We start from the raw sequence: 12,675 nt of genomic DNA, 5'->3' as shown, positions 1-12,675 counted from the left end.
GCGTCGCCAGGGGCCGGAGGGGGAGGGGGACGGGACCCCCCAAAAACCCCACGGCACCCCAAGCACGAGGCCGGGAAGCCACACACCACACGCCCTCGCATCGCGACCCAGCACAGGCTCCAGGCTCCGCCACTCGACACACCGCGCGCGAGGCAGGGGCGGGGACGGATCGGGAACGTCCTCCACTCACCACACCAGACGACGGCCCGGGAGAGGCCCCGCGGGACCCTCCCCCAGCTCGGAGGGGGGAGGCGCGGGCACGCAGTTACCAACGCGGGCAGCCACTAACGCTCAAAAGCGGGACAGGGAGCGGCAGGGCCGCGGGAGCCCATCGGGGGCGGGCCCCCGCCAACCCGGCAGCGAACGCCGCCTCCCGAACGAGGATCGCTAGAGAACCTCTCCTCACTCTGAGGGTGGCCCGCACCCAACCCCGACGGGAACCCCGCCGGGACCAGCACACATCAAAGGCGTCCATCCTTCCCACCACGGGTGGCAGGGAGGGGTGGGGCGGGGGGGGTCTGCGGCAGCAGCAACACCAACCCTGGTCGGTCGGCCTTGCCGTGCGGGGCCAGAGCAAGGTCGCGCACACGGGCGGGAAAGCCCGCACAGGCCCGGCTCGCCTCCCACTGCAACATCTCAGGTCCCCCGGTGCAACAAGAGCCAGGTGACACGGCAGGGAAGACAAGCCAGGACCAGGGCCGGCAGCTCATGCGGGGAAGCCACCCGCCCGGTGCAAGAAGGGAAGAGCGCTCCTCCTCTGGGGAACCGCCTCGACCCCCCCCCCAGCAGAGACGTCAATCTCTGCGATAACTTTTTTCTCACTCGCACAAGCCCCACAAACCCAAGGACGGCCGGGACACACCACGGGCAGCAGGCTGGCACAAGGCAACGGACAACGCCGGGATCGGGAACGACACCACCACTCAGCCTCAGGCACCTGAGAGAACCGACCGGGAGCGTTCCGGGAGCACCGCAAGAGGGCAGAGCGCGAGGCGCGGCTTTTCACACCACACAGCACGGGCAAGCACGGAGCACCGACCCTCCCTCTCCGCGGAGAGAGCCGACCCCCGTGCCGATAACGAGTCACGGGAAGAGAGGAGCAAGATCAGGGGCGCCCCCCCTCCTCCAGCGTGTACAAGTCCCCGACCTCACGGCGAGGGCAGGGAGAGCGCAGCCGGACCCGGTTGCCGCACCCCTGCCTCCCCGCACACCACCGGCGCCGGCACGGTGGGACGGTGAGGGCAGGGGCCCACGGGCAGAACGAGAAGAGCGGTCCCATTCGCCATGAATGTCCGTCCCTCGCCTGGCGCAGCTTAGGCCCGGGCCCGAAGGAGATCGCAACGTCACCACATCAATCACACCGAGGGGGCGGAGAAGACAGCCACACGGCACTCGGGAGGCGGTGGGGCCCAGGAAGCTCGGCTCCCGAGAGGGCCAACAGCCTGGGATAAAAGCGTAGCCAGGACAGACAACCTTTCGTGAGTAACGAGCGAGGTAAAAGGAAAAAAAAAAAAAAAAAGAAAAAAAAAAAAAACTTAAAAAAATAAAAAAATAAAAAAATAAAAAAATACCACGGGCTTCAGCGTCCCTGGCGCTCGGGATTACCAGGACACCTCCGCCGGGCACAGAGCCGAAAGAAGCTAGAGAGGAAAAAAAGAAAAAGAAAAAGAACCACGGACAGCGCTCGGGAGTAGCGCAGGTCAGCGGCCGACCAGGCCCGCCATCGGGAAGCGGCAGGTCGGGGGAGTTGGAGCTAGGGGCGATAGGAAAAAAAAAAAAAAAAAGCCACGGAGGTCGGACGAGCACGACGGCAGGACGGGGATGCCGCACACGCACAGGCAAGGCAAGGCAGGACTCGCCCCCCGCCTTTTCCTCCTCAAGCCGGCCACGGCGAGGGAAGCACACCGCGCGGGCCTACCTATGCACCCCAGGCAACCAACCACTCTCCTCCTCGGCGTGCCGAGGCAAGGGCCAGAATCCGGCACCGGGAGCGGGGGAGAGATCAAGGACGACGGGACTCACTCAGCCACCAACCAACCACCACCACCACCACCACCACCACCACCACACCCACGAGCCACCACAGGGGCAAGGCCTGCTCAGGGCAGCGGGAGCCCGGGGTGCGGGGGGAAGGGCAGGGGGACCCGGACCGGGAAGAGACGGGAAAGGCCCGGCACACAGCATCCGAGAGAGCCCCAAAAGACCCGCTGACAGCCACCGGGACACAGCATGCCAGCACCCTCCTGCAGGTACAAAATCCTCACGTCACCACGCCAAAACCAGCTGGTCACGCAGGGGCGACAACTCGCTGGCGACAGGGACCTCTCGGAAACCACATCGGGGACACCTGTCCCCAACACGTCCCCAACAGAGCCAGACACGGAACTCTCAGGGACAGCTGGTCGACCACATAGGGCGAAGACAGACGAAGAGAGAGGGCGGGAGCGGGGTCAGGGGACGCACCCGCCCCACTACCCCGGGTGCGCACGGGCTCACGGCACGAGCGGCACGGGGAGCCTTCCCCCGGCAGACGCGAGGCACCCACTCCGAGAGGCACCCAGCCACCACACCCACACCGCGCGGGGTCGGTGGTGAGCGCCCTGCCGCCAGCACGCACACACGCGGGACTCCCGGGCTCGGGTCCCCGACTCCCGAGGTGCTCCCTCCGCCTCGACTTTTCCCCTACGCAGGGCCCACCGGGCAAGTCCCCGCCATCGCGCACACCGCAGACGGTAGGTAGGTAGGTCCCGGCCCCGAGGCTCGCCTCGGCCGTGCCCACGGCTCCTCGCGCCGGAGAAGTCTGTCCTCCGGCCTCCGGGGCCGTGGAGAAGGCCGTGGAGGAAGGCCACACGGGGCCGGCGACCCAGGCCCTCGCGCCCGGCACGCGCCAAGCGCTCACTCGGAGGTGACTCCGACGACCATCCTATGTCGGGGAGGGGCGGGGTGTAGGTCCCGGCCCCGAGGCTCGCCTCGGCCGTGCCCACGGCTCCTCCCGCCGCAGAGGTCTGGCCTCTGGCCTCCGGGGCCCGTGGAGGAGGCCGTGGAGGGAGGCCACACGGGGCCGGCGACCCAGGCCCTCGCGCCCGGCACGCGCCAAGCGCTCACTCGGAGGTGACTCCGACGACCATCCTATGTCGGGGAGGGGGGGGGGGTGTAGGTCCCGGCCCCGAGGCTCGCCTCGGCCGTGCCCACGGCTCCTCCCGCCGCAGAGGTCTGTCCTCCGGCCTCCGGGGCCGTGGAGGGAGACCACACGGGGCCGGCGACCCAGGCCCTCGCGCCCGGCACGCGCCAAGCGCTCACTCGGAGGTGACTCCGGGGAGGGGGGGTGGTCCGAGTCCGGGCCGGGACCGGCCCCACCACCTAGCGGCTCACCCGGGGACCCTTTCCCCCGACTCCCGAGACGTCCCTCGTACTCTCCTTCTTTCGCCCTCAAAGACCAGAGTCCAGGGAGGGGAGGAGGACAAGGCGTCGGGCCCAGACAGAACTACGGGAGGGGAGGAGGACAAGGCGTCGGGCCCAGACAGAACTACTGGTCGACCCGACCAAGCCGCCACCCCCGGCACAGACCGGGCACGGAAGAGAGAGCGGCGACTCACGGCCCCACCCCGCGCTCGCCTGCGGGCGCAAAGTCCGACAGAACAGCCGCCCCGGCGCCACAGCGACACCACGGCGACAGTCGCGCCCGGCACCCGGTAGAGGCCGGGCCTCCGCCCGGCTCGCTGCCGCCAGACCTCCTCCTTCACTCGCTCGCTCGGCTGAGAACGAGGGGACTGTCATATCAAGGCGGACGCCAGGGGGAGCACGACAACCGCCTTCCAACGACCGACTCCACCGAGCCGCCGTACCCCGGATCGGCGCGCGCCGGGCGGCTCTGAGCTCCGGAGACACAGAACACGGAAACGAATCGCCTCACTCCCCACCGCCACGCACCGAGAGGCACAACCTAGGTCAGGACCTGCAGCCGGGTCCTCTCTGCGACCTCACGAACGACACCAGAGCCACCAGAGACCTAGACCGAGATCGAGCCGCCGCCGCCGCCGCCGCCAGCGACCAAAGTGAAACCAGGAACCAGGACGGGAGTCGCCCGAACGGAGCGGCCCGAACCCGAGAACCGGGAAGTCGGGATCGGTCCCAAGCAGGAAGGGGCGGCAAAGACGGCAGGCCTGCACCACGAGAGAAAACGAACCGGCCACCCGCACGACCTCCGCCGCCCGTGGCAAGACCCCCACCCCCACCCAACATGGCCAGAAAAGGGCAAGTGAGCGCTCGTCCCACCGTCTGCCCGCCCGTCTTTTTTTTTTTTTTTTTTGGGGGGGGGGGGGTGTTTGTACGTTTTGTTTTCTTTTTCCCCCAGATGGAAACCAGAAAGAAACAACAACAACAACAACAACAACAACAACAAAAAACTCCCAAAGATGGGTCGGCTCCAGCAAGAGACGAGCCCTCGGGAGGCACCCCGCTCACTTGTGAAAGTCCGCCGCCCGCCCGCCCCACAACACGCTCCCTCCCCCCGCCCCCACCCGCCCCCCCCCCTTCACAGGCAGGGAAAGGGCAGGGGAGGTTTCTTCTAACACAGAGAGGGTAGGTACACGTCACGCACACAGGTCTGGAAAACCACGGTGACAGCGCCATGGGAAGCGTGAGTCCACTCACCCATCACTAAATGACAGGAAAGCCAAACGAGAGCCGCTGGCTGGGCAGAAAAGGCCTTTGACAAAATTCAACATTCATTCATGCTAAAAGCTCTGGAGAAAATAGGAATAGAAGGAACATTTCTAAAAACAATAAAAGCCATTTATGACAGACCAATAGCCAATATTATACTTAATGGGGAAAAGCTACAACCAATTCTCCTAAAATCAGGAACAAGGCAAGGATGCCCACTGTCTCCACTCCTCTTCAATATAGTCCTAGAACCCTTAGCCAGGGCAATAAGGCAAGAAAAAGACATTAAAGGGATCCGCATAGGGAAAGAAAAAGTTAAACTATCCCTTTTTGCAGACGACATGATACTATACCTCCACGATCCCTAAAAGTCCATCCCGAATCTCTTAGAAATCATAACTCTCTTCGTCAAAATAGCAGGATACAAAATAAACCCACAAAAATCAGTTGCCTTCCTATACACTGATAATGTACAGGAAGAGAGGGAAATAAAGGGAGCAACCCCATTCACAATAACCTCCCGAAAAATAAAATATTTAGGAATTAACCTAACCAAAGATGTAAAAGAACTATTTAATGAGAACTATAAAAAGTTAAAGAAAGAAATTGCAGAAGACACTAGGAAATGGAAAGACCTCCCATGCTCCTGGATAGGCCGACTTAATATAGTAAAGATGGTAATACTTCCAAAACTAATATACAAATTCAACGCAATTCCTATTAAAATCCCAATGACGTACATCACTGAAATACAGAAAACAGTCCAAAAATTCATATGGAACAACAAAAGACCTAGAATAGCCAAAACAATTCTAGGGGATAAAGACAATATGGGAGGGCTATCCATGCCGAACTTCAAACTCTACTACAGAGCTATAATAACAAAGACAGCATGGTACTGGCACAAAAACAGACCCGAAGACCAATGGAACAGAATAGAAGATCCAGAAATAAATCCACAGGCCTACAGCCAGCTGATATTCGACAAAGGAGCCAAAGACATACAATGGAAGAAACACAGCCTCTTCAACCGCTGGTGCTGGGAAAACTGGGCAGCCACATGCAGAAAACTAAAAGTGGACCCCAGCCTATCACCATGCACCAACATCAACTCAAAATGGATTAAAGACCTTAACATTAAACCTGAATCTCTGAAACTACTGCAGGACAGAGTAGGAGAGACACTTGAACTAATAGGCACAGGAAGGAACTTCCTGAACAGAGTCCCAGGGTCACAACAAATTGGAGAGAGACTCGACAAATGGGACTACCTTAAAATAAAAAAAAATAAAAAAAAAACAAAAAAAAAACAAAAAAACAGCTAGCCTTTTCTAATAGGCTCTGCCACTCTCTCTGGAGCAGGATTCGGGGCATGAGGCGGTGAATCTGAACCCGACACACAGGTGTTGGAGGGTAGAGGCATCTTCACTCACATGCCTGTGGTGGAGGACCTGGACCCGAGTGTGGCGGTGCACAGTGGGTGTGGGTGTGTGTGTCTGTGACTCTGTGTGTGTGTGTCTGTGACTCTGTGTGTGTGTGTGTGTGTGTGTGTGTGTGTGTGTGTGCGCGCGCGCGCGGGGCTGGGGGGAGGGCAGGTAGGGAACCCTAGGAGGAAAGACAGGGAGAGACAGATGAGGGGCCCCGGCCCAAACAGAGTGGGGGGGTCAGAGGGGCGATCCTATCTCCCGGGGGGGGGGGGGTGAAGCATGGTTAGAACCCACAGGCCCGGCGGGCGTACTTCTCTTTGGAGTTCGCACTGGGAACATATGCGGGCAGAAGCGCCCCAGCACACACATCGCATCGCAGACGGGTAGAGAGGCAGAGCCAGGGGGTCAGGCATGGTAAACACTCTATTCCGTCAACACACCTTAGGGTGTGTGTACAATATCCACAAGGTAAAAGTTTATTCATCCATTCCCCAAAGAAGAAGAAGAAGATTATGTCAGTTACAGGGAAGTAGATGGATGGACCGATGGACTAGGAGCGGGGGGGGGGGGGGGGGGGGCAGGGGGGGGTGCCGGCGGCGGCGGAGAAGAACCTAGAACAGGTGATGCCAGGGGAAGACAGACCGGCGGAGAGACAGACAGACCGACCAACCAACGGCACCTGTTTTCTCTCCTACGTGGACGCTAGACCTAAACTATAACTGGACATGGTAAGCTACACAGCACTCCGGGCAAACAGAGTGTGTGTGTGTCCCCGTGTGTGTGACACACATACTGTCCTTTTGTCAGAAGGTGTAACTTCTCTGAGCATTTAAGATATTGCAGAGAAGACACAAGACGTAATATCCGTAAGTGGCACGACTGTGAACGTATTATAACAACCGGACGTGTGAGGACCAAAGCTGGAATTAGGAGGACAGAAATGTACCTGTCCTCACGCTTTGGGTCATGATCACAAGTACATTTGGTTTAGGATCTTTCAAAACACATCGATGTATCCTTCTGGACACGATGGTCTAGGACCACACTAGTCAATAGCCACTTCAAAGCCAGATCCGCGGTTGGATACGTTTCAATTGGCTTATATTGCATCCTCCAATATTTTTCTCTTCTTTTTATTCTACCTTCTCACTAAAGATCCAGTGGTATAAAGCTACTTTTATTCTCTTAATATTCCATAACTGAAGTGATCTGCTTTGTTTTGCAGCTTTCTCAGCTTAATTCACTGAGGCCTATTTAGTCACACATGATGAGAGGTCCAGAAACATCTTTGGGGCCACGGATGGCTTTTGTAAAGTCCATTTGGGGAAATAGCAAATATAATCTACCATGTCCTAAAATGTAACAGATTATCTCTATGGGGCCGATAGAAATATCCAGATGTGCCCTGTCAACAGCCAGTTATTTTAATTTACTTAAGGGAAATCAAGTGAATAAAAGTCTATATAGTTCAAGAAATTGTATTCTGATACCTATATAAAAAGTTTACCTGAGTGGGTGAGGACATTTGCATGAAATTTCACCTAGGGCAGCACTTGATATTTATAACTCTCCCTAAACTATTGCATTGCCTGTTTTCCATTTTCTTGGCACTCCTTTAGAAATGTTCCCGTCTCAATCTTTCACCCACTGCAGCCGTGGGACCCTTTTTCATAATACGGACGTAAAGACATTTGTGGTACCGTATATAAATTACAACCGTAGGGGCTGGGAAGGTGGCTCAGTGGTAGAGTGCTTGCCTTGCATGCCTGAGGCCCTGGGTTCGATTCCTCAGCACCACATTAAGCAAAAAGAAAAAAGCCGGAAGTGGCGCTGTGGCTCAAGTGGTAGAGCACTAGCCTTGAGCTGAAGAGCTGAGGGACAGCGCCCAGGCCCAGAGTTCAGGCCCCACGACCGGATCCAAAAAAAAAAAAAAAAAATTACAACCGTAAATAAACTGGTACAGTTTGCTCGTAAGACATAATATCCAAACGAATTCCGTGTCCAGAAAATAACGAAAAAAAACACCCCCTGCGGGCCCCCCTCTCCCTCCGCTCGGCCCTCCCTTCAAGAACATTTCCTTGTTTGCTGTTGTTTCGTTTTGTTTCGTTGTAAATAAATAAAGCCGCAGAAGAGAGCCGGCGATACCTCATCGCTACTCTCGCGAGAGTCTCTCGGACTCTCGCGAGAGTCGCCAGCCCCCGCCATCAGCACCGAATCATTCCCTGTCACTCCACACGGTGTCCAGTAGGTGGCACCCCAAAACAAGGAAAAAGAACGTCAGGCCCAAGATCGATCAAGACACTTAGGAAGGTCTTGTGAGGAAGGAACACCTCCCCCTACACACACACACACACACACACACACACACACACACACACACACACACACACACACACACACACACACACACACACACACACACACACACACACACACACACACCCCAGCACATCCCCGCCCACACAGGTCATGAATGGCAAAAACCCCTATGGCACAGAGAGACAGACAGACAAAACACATGGGGTGTGGAGAGAGACCGGAAATCAAAAACAAAAACAAAAACAAAAAACATTTTCCTGGCTTGACCTATGAATGGGCCTGGGCTGGCATTCTGTCCTCTGGGCCCTACAGTCAATCCATGGCAGTCGCTCCTCTCTCCTCATCACTGTAATCCTATCTGATATTTGCCAGAGCCGAACGTGCAGTGGGGACACTTTGGTTCATCGATCTAAACTAGGGCCCGGGGCGGAGGGGGTGGTGGTGGTGGAGGGGAAGCCTAGGAAGTCTGTTGCTATAGTTGGTGGCGGCGGCGGTGGTGGTGGCGGCAGTGCAAAGTGTGTGTGGGGGGAGGGGGGGAGGTAGATCACATGCTGCCATACGTGCCTGTGCCTGTGTGGTAGGAAACAGCAGCAAAGATCAAGGGGTGCAGGGTGTGTGTGTGCACGCCCCAGTCAGTCCTGGGGCTTGAACTCAGAGCCTGAGTGCTGTCCCTTGGCTCTTGTGCTCAAGACTGGCACTCTGGGGCTGGGAAGGTGGCTCAGTGGTAGAGCGCTTGCCTTGCATGCGTGAGGCCCTGGATTCGATTCCTCAGCACCACATAAGCAGAAAAAAAGCCGGAAGTGGCATTGTGGCTCAAGTGGTAGAATGCTAGCCTTAACCTGAAGAGATGAGGGACAGCGCCCAGGCCCAGAGTTCAGGCCCCACGACCGGACCCCCCCGCCCCCGCGCCAAAAAAAAAAAAAAGAGACTGGCAGTCTGCCATTTGAGCCAAAACTCCACTTCTGGCCTTTGGGTTGCTTAATTGAAGACATGAGGCTCACCAAAGTGCAATGCCTATATACCTCTGATCATATAACAAGAAGTCTTCCCCTTTCTTTGTGTTTGTTATCATCGATGTTATTTTGTTTTCTCTTCTCCCCCCCCCCCATTGTTTCTTCCTTCATCTATTTCCGGGAGGGGCAAGAAATGGAGGGACCCAGGATGAAGAAGTGCAACAGTGGCACTCACTAGACACTATGTTGACACACAACCTGTGGGTGGGGAACAAACAGAACTTGAGGGAGGGAAAACCTGTGAGAGAGCCAGGGAAGGGGTGACATTGTCCAAAAAAAAAAAAAGTACTCTTTTTTAGGGGGTGGGGGGAGATGGGAGGGCAGGAATGGAAACAAAGGAGGAGGCAACAATGCTTGATAAGAAATGTACTCATTTCCTTGCTCGTGTCATTGTAACCACTCTGTAAGTATTTTCACAATTAACACAACTCATTAGCCGGGCGCCGGTGGCTCGCGCCTGTAATCCTAGCTACTCAGAAGGCTGAGAGCTGAGGATCACGGTTCAAAGCCAGCCCGGGCAGGATAGCGCCCAAGCCCAGAGTTCAAGCCCAACGACAAAAAAAAAAAAAAAAAAAAAAAAAAAAAAAAAAAAAAAACTTATTAATTAAAAAAAAAAATGTACTCTTCCTACCTCACTTATGTAATGTAATCTTTCCTATCCTTTTTTTTTTTTTTTTTTTTTTTGTCAGTGGTGGGTCTTAAACTCTGGGCCTGGGCACTGTCCCTAAACTCTTCAGCTCAAAGCGAGTGCTCTACCGCTTGAGCCACAACGCCACTTCCGATTTTCTAGTGCCTCATTGGAGATAAGAGTCTGGTGACTTTCCTGCCCTGCCTGGCTTTGAACCGTGATCCTCAGCTCTCAGCCTCCTGAGCAGCTAGGATTACAGACGCGAGCCACCGGTGTGGGCTGGCATACTGTAACCGTTCTGTATGTCACCATTTCCCTAACAATTTGTAAAAAATCAAAGGAGAGAGGGAGGGTGAGATAACAACCCCTCACGCCTGAGAAGTGAAACCCAACGGGCTTCTAACCGATCTGAGATTCTTTGAAGGTTTTTGCGATGTTAATCACAATCACAAACACAGACGGACAGTTTCTCCAGTCACTCCTTAAGAGGAACGGGGAACAGGGACAGGGAGAAGAGAGGCAGATCCTGGCCTGACCTAGGCGGGAAGATGGAGGGGAGACAAGACTCCTGAACTCCTTTTTCCCCTCACTCTCCTCCGTCCAGAGGGTGGGAGCGTAGGGGTCGGCCACGGGGACATCCCACGGTCACAGTCATGCCTCCCGGAGGGGCAGAGGGCAGAGCACAGGCAAGCATGCCAGCTTCCCCGCCCGCCCCTCCCATTCTGTCCCTGGCGGGCTTGGGCGGGAGGCATACTAGTGGCAGCGGGCGGGTGGAAGTAGTCTGACAACTCCAGCTTGCAGGAAGTCAGTGGCTGCTGGTGGTAGGCAGGGAGGGTCCCAGCAGAAAAAGACCAGAGAGAGAGCGCGCGCACAGACTTTTCCTGCCCAAGGGCAAAAGAGGCCACTTTTGTAAAGATGGGGAGGGGGAGGGGAGGCTGATTCACTCCCCCCCACCCCACCCCGCGCGCTAATGAAGTTACAGGAGCTGAGGGCTGGCCGCCCCACCCCCCACCCCGCCGGGGTGTTTCGCAGAGGACGCAGGGCGGGTCGGGGGTGGGGGTGGGGTGGGCTGGTTTAAGCCTGGAGCCCCAGTCAACTCAGGAACTTCAGGCAACGTTCCTTTGTCTTGTAAATGTCGTCATGGCAACGACTTAAGCGCCCTGGCGGAGGGGGGGAGGGTGGGTGGGGAGGGAGGAGAAAGAAGAAGAAACAAACACGCCCACCCCAGCAGGCCTGCCTGAGTTGAGGCCTTGAATTTCAACCTCAGTAGGGCCACTAAACTAATAAAAATCGTTGTAAGAAACTGTTGACGGAGGACCCTCGGGATAGGATGATTAGGCTGTGTACCCGTGAGGCGAGGTGGCCGTGTGTTCCAGCTTCGTGCCAAGAGGTTGCCTTATCTCGGCCTATCTTCCTTCCCAGAATTGAACACAGAGGCAAGCAGGATAATTTCCAGGGGGAAATGAGGCCTGGGAAAGCACCACCAGGAATTCAGAGACAAGACAGCCGGACAGCTTCCTAATGAATGGCTCCACACATCCTATTTTCTTCACTTTTCAGTCCCTCATAAACGAACAGTTATTAGGAAAGAAAACTAATAGGTGGGGGTGGGTGGTGGAAGGGAAAAGAGCAGCTCCCTTCCTCTGAGCTTTTGCACAAACAATGAGTATACTGCGGGAACGGAGCCAAGAGTTTCCTCAAAGAAAGGAGGAAACTTACACCGGGGAGGGAAGTAAATTTTAAAAAGAAACAGAGCATGGGTCAAAGCACCCCCCCCTCCCCCCCATGCATGCATGGGAAACCAACAGAATCATCTCTTAAACCCTACTACAGGCTCAAGGTAGAGAGTTTACTTTGTTTCTTTTTCCTCTGTGTGTTTTCAAGGTTTCACTTTCATTTCTGGGCACATAACCATTGGGCCTTGCCTCGGTGGGTGTTTCTCCCCCTAAAAGTATCTATCCTGTCTTTTGGGTCTTACTGTGTGTGAGTGTGTGAGTGTGTGAGTGAGTGAGTGAGTGAGTGAGTGAGTGAGTGAGTGAGTGAGTGAGTGAGGCAGCCAGGCAGCCAGGCAGCCAGGCAGCCAGGCAGCCAGGCAGCCAGCCAAGCAGCCAGCCAAGCAGCCAGCCAGGCAGTCAGTCCAGAGATCTAATGTCTCCCCTATTTTAAACGTACCTTTTGCATATGTGAGAGAAAACACACGAAACTGGTTTTCTATAGGAACATATATGTGAATACATTCACCATGGAGTGAAAAGATAGAGTCGCTTCCAAATGATATGTACAGCAGAATACCAACACATCGAGATGACTTCTGCAAGAAGCCAAGGCCCACTTTTGAAATCCCATAATGAGGAAGCCTCAGTCAGTGGCCTGGTTTGAGTCCAGGCCTCCACTTAAAAACGACCTTTACTTTGTGTTTTTATTTTTCCCTGTTTTCTTTTCCTTTCTATGACCTCTCCCCCCAACGCCCCAACCCCTTCCCTCCATAGGTCTCTCTTTCTCCTTTTCTTTCTCTGTAGTTTGAGCCCGAGAGTTACTTAATTCTCGAACTTCTGGGTTTTCCTTAGATCTGGTAACCTGTTGGACATAAAAATTTGGGAAAGCCTCAAAACAGTCACCCCCA

The sequence above is a fragment of the Dipodomys merriami genome, unplaced genomic scaffold (genome assembly GCF_024711535.1).
Source record: "Dipodomys merriami isolate MVZ:Mamm:240054 unplaced genomic scaffold, mDipMer1.0.p SCAF_2755, whole genome shotgun sequence".
In the NCBI taxonomy this organism is placed as follows: domain Eukaryota; kingdom Metazoa; phylum Chordata; class Mammalia; order Rodentia; family Heteromyidae; genus Dipodomys; species Dipodomys merriami.
Note: the sequence above shows the minus strand (reverse complement) of the source record.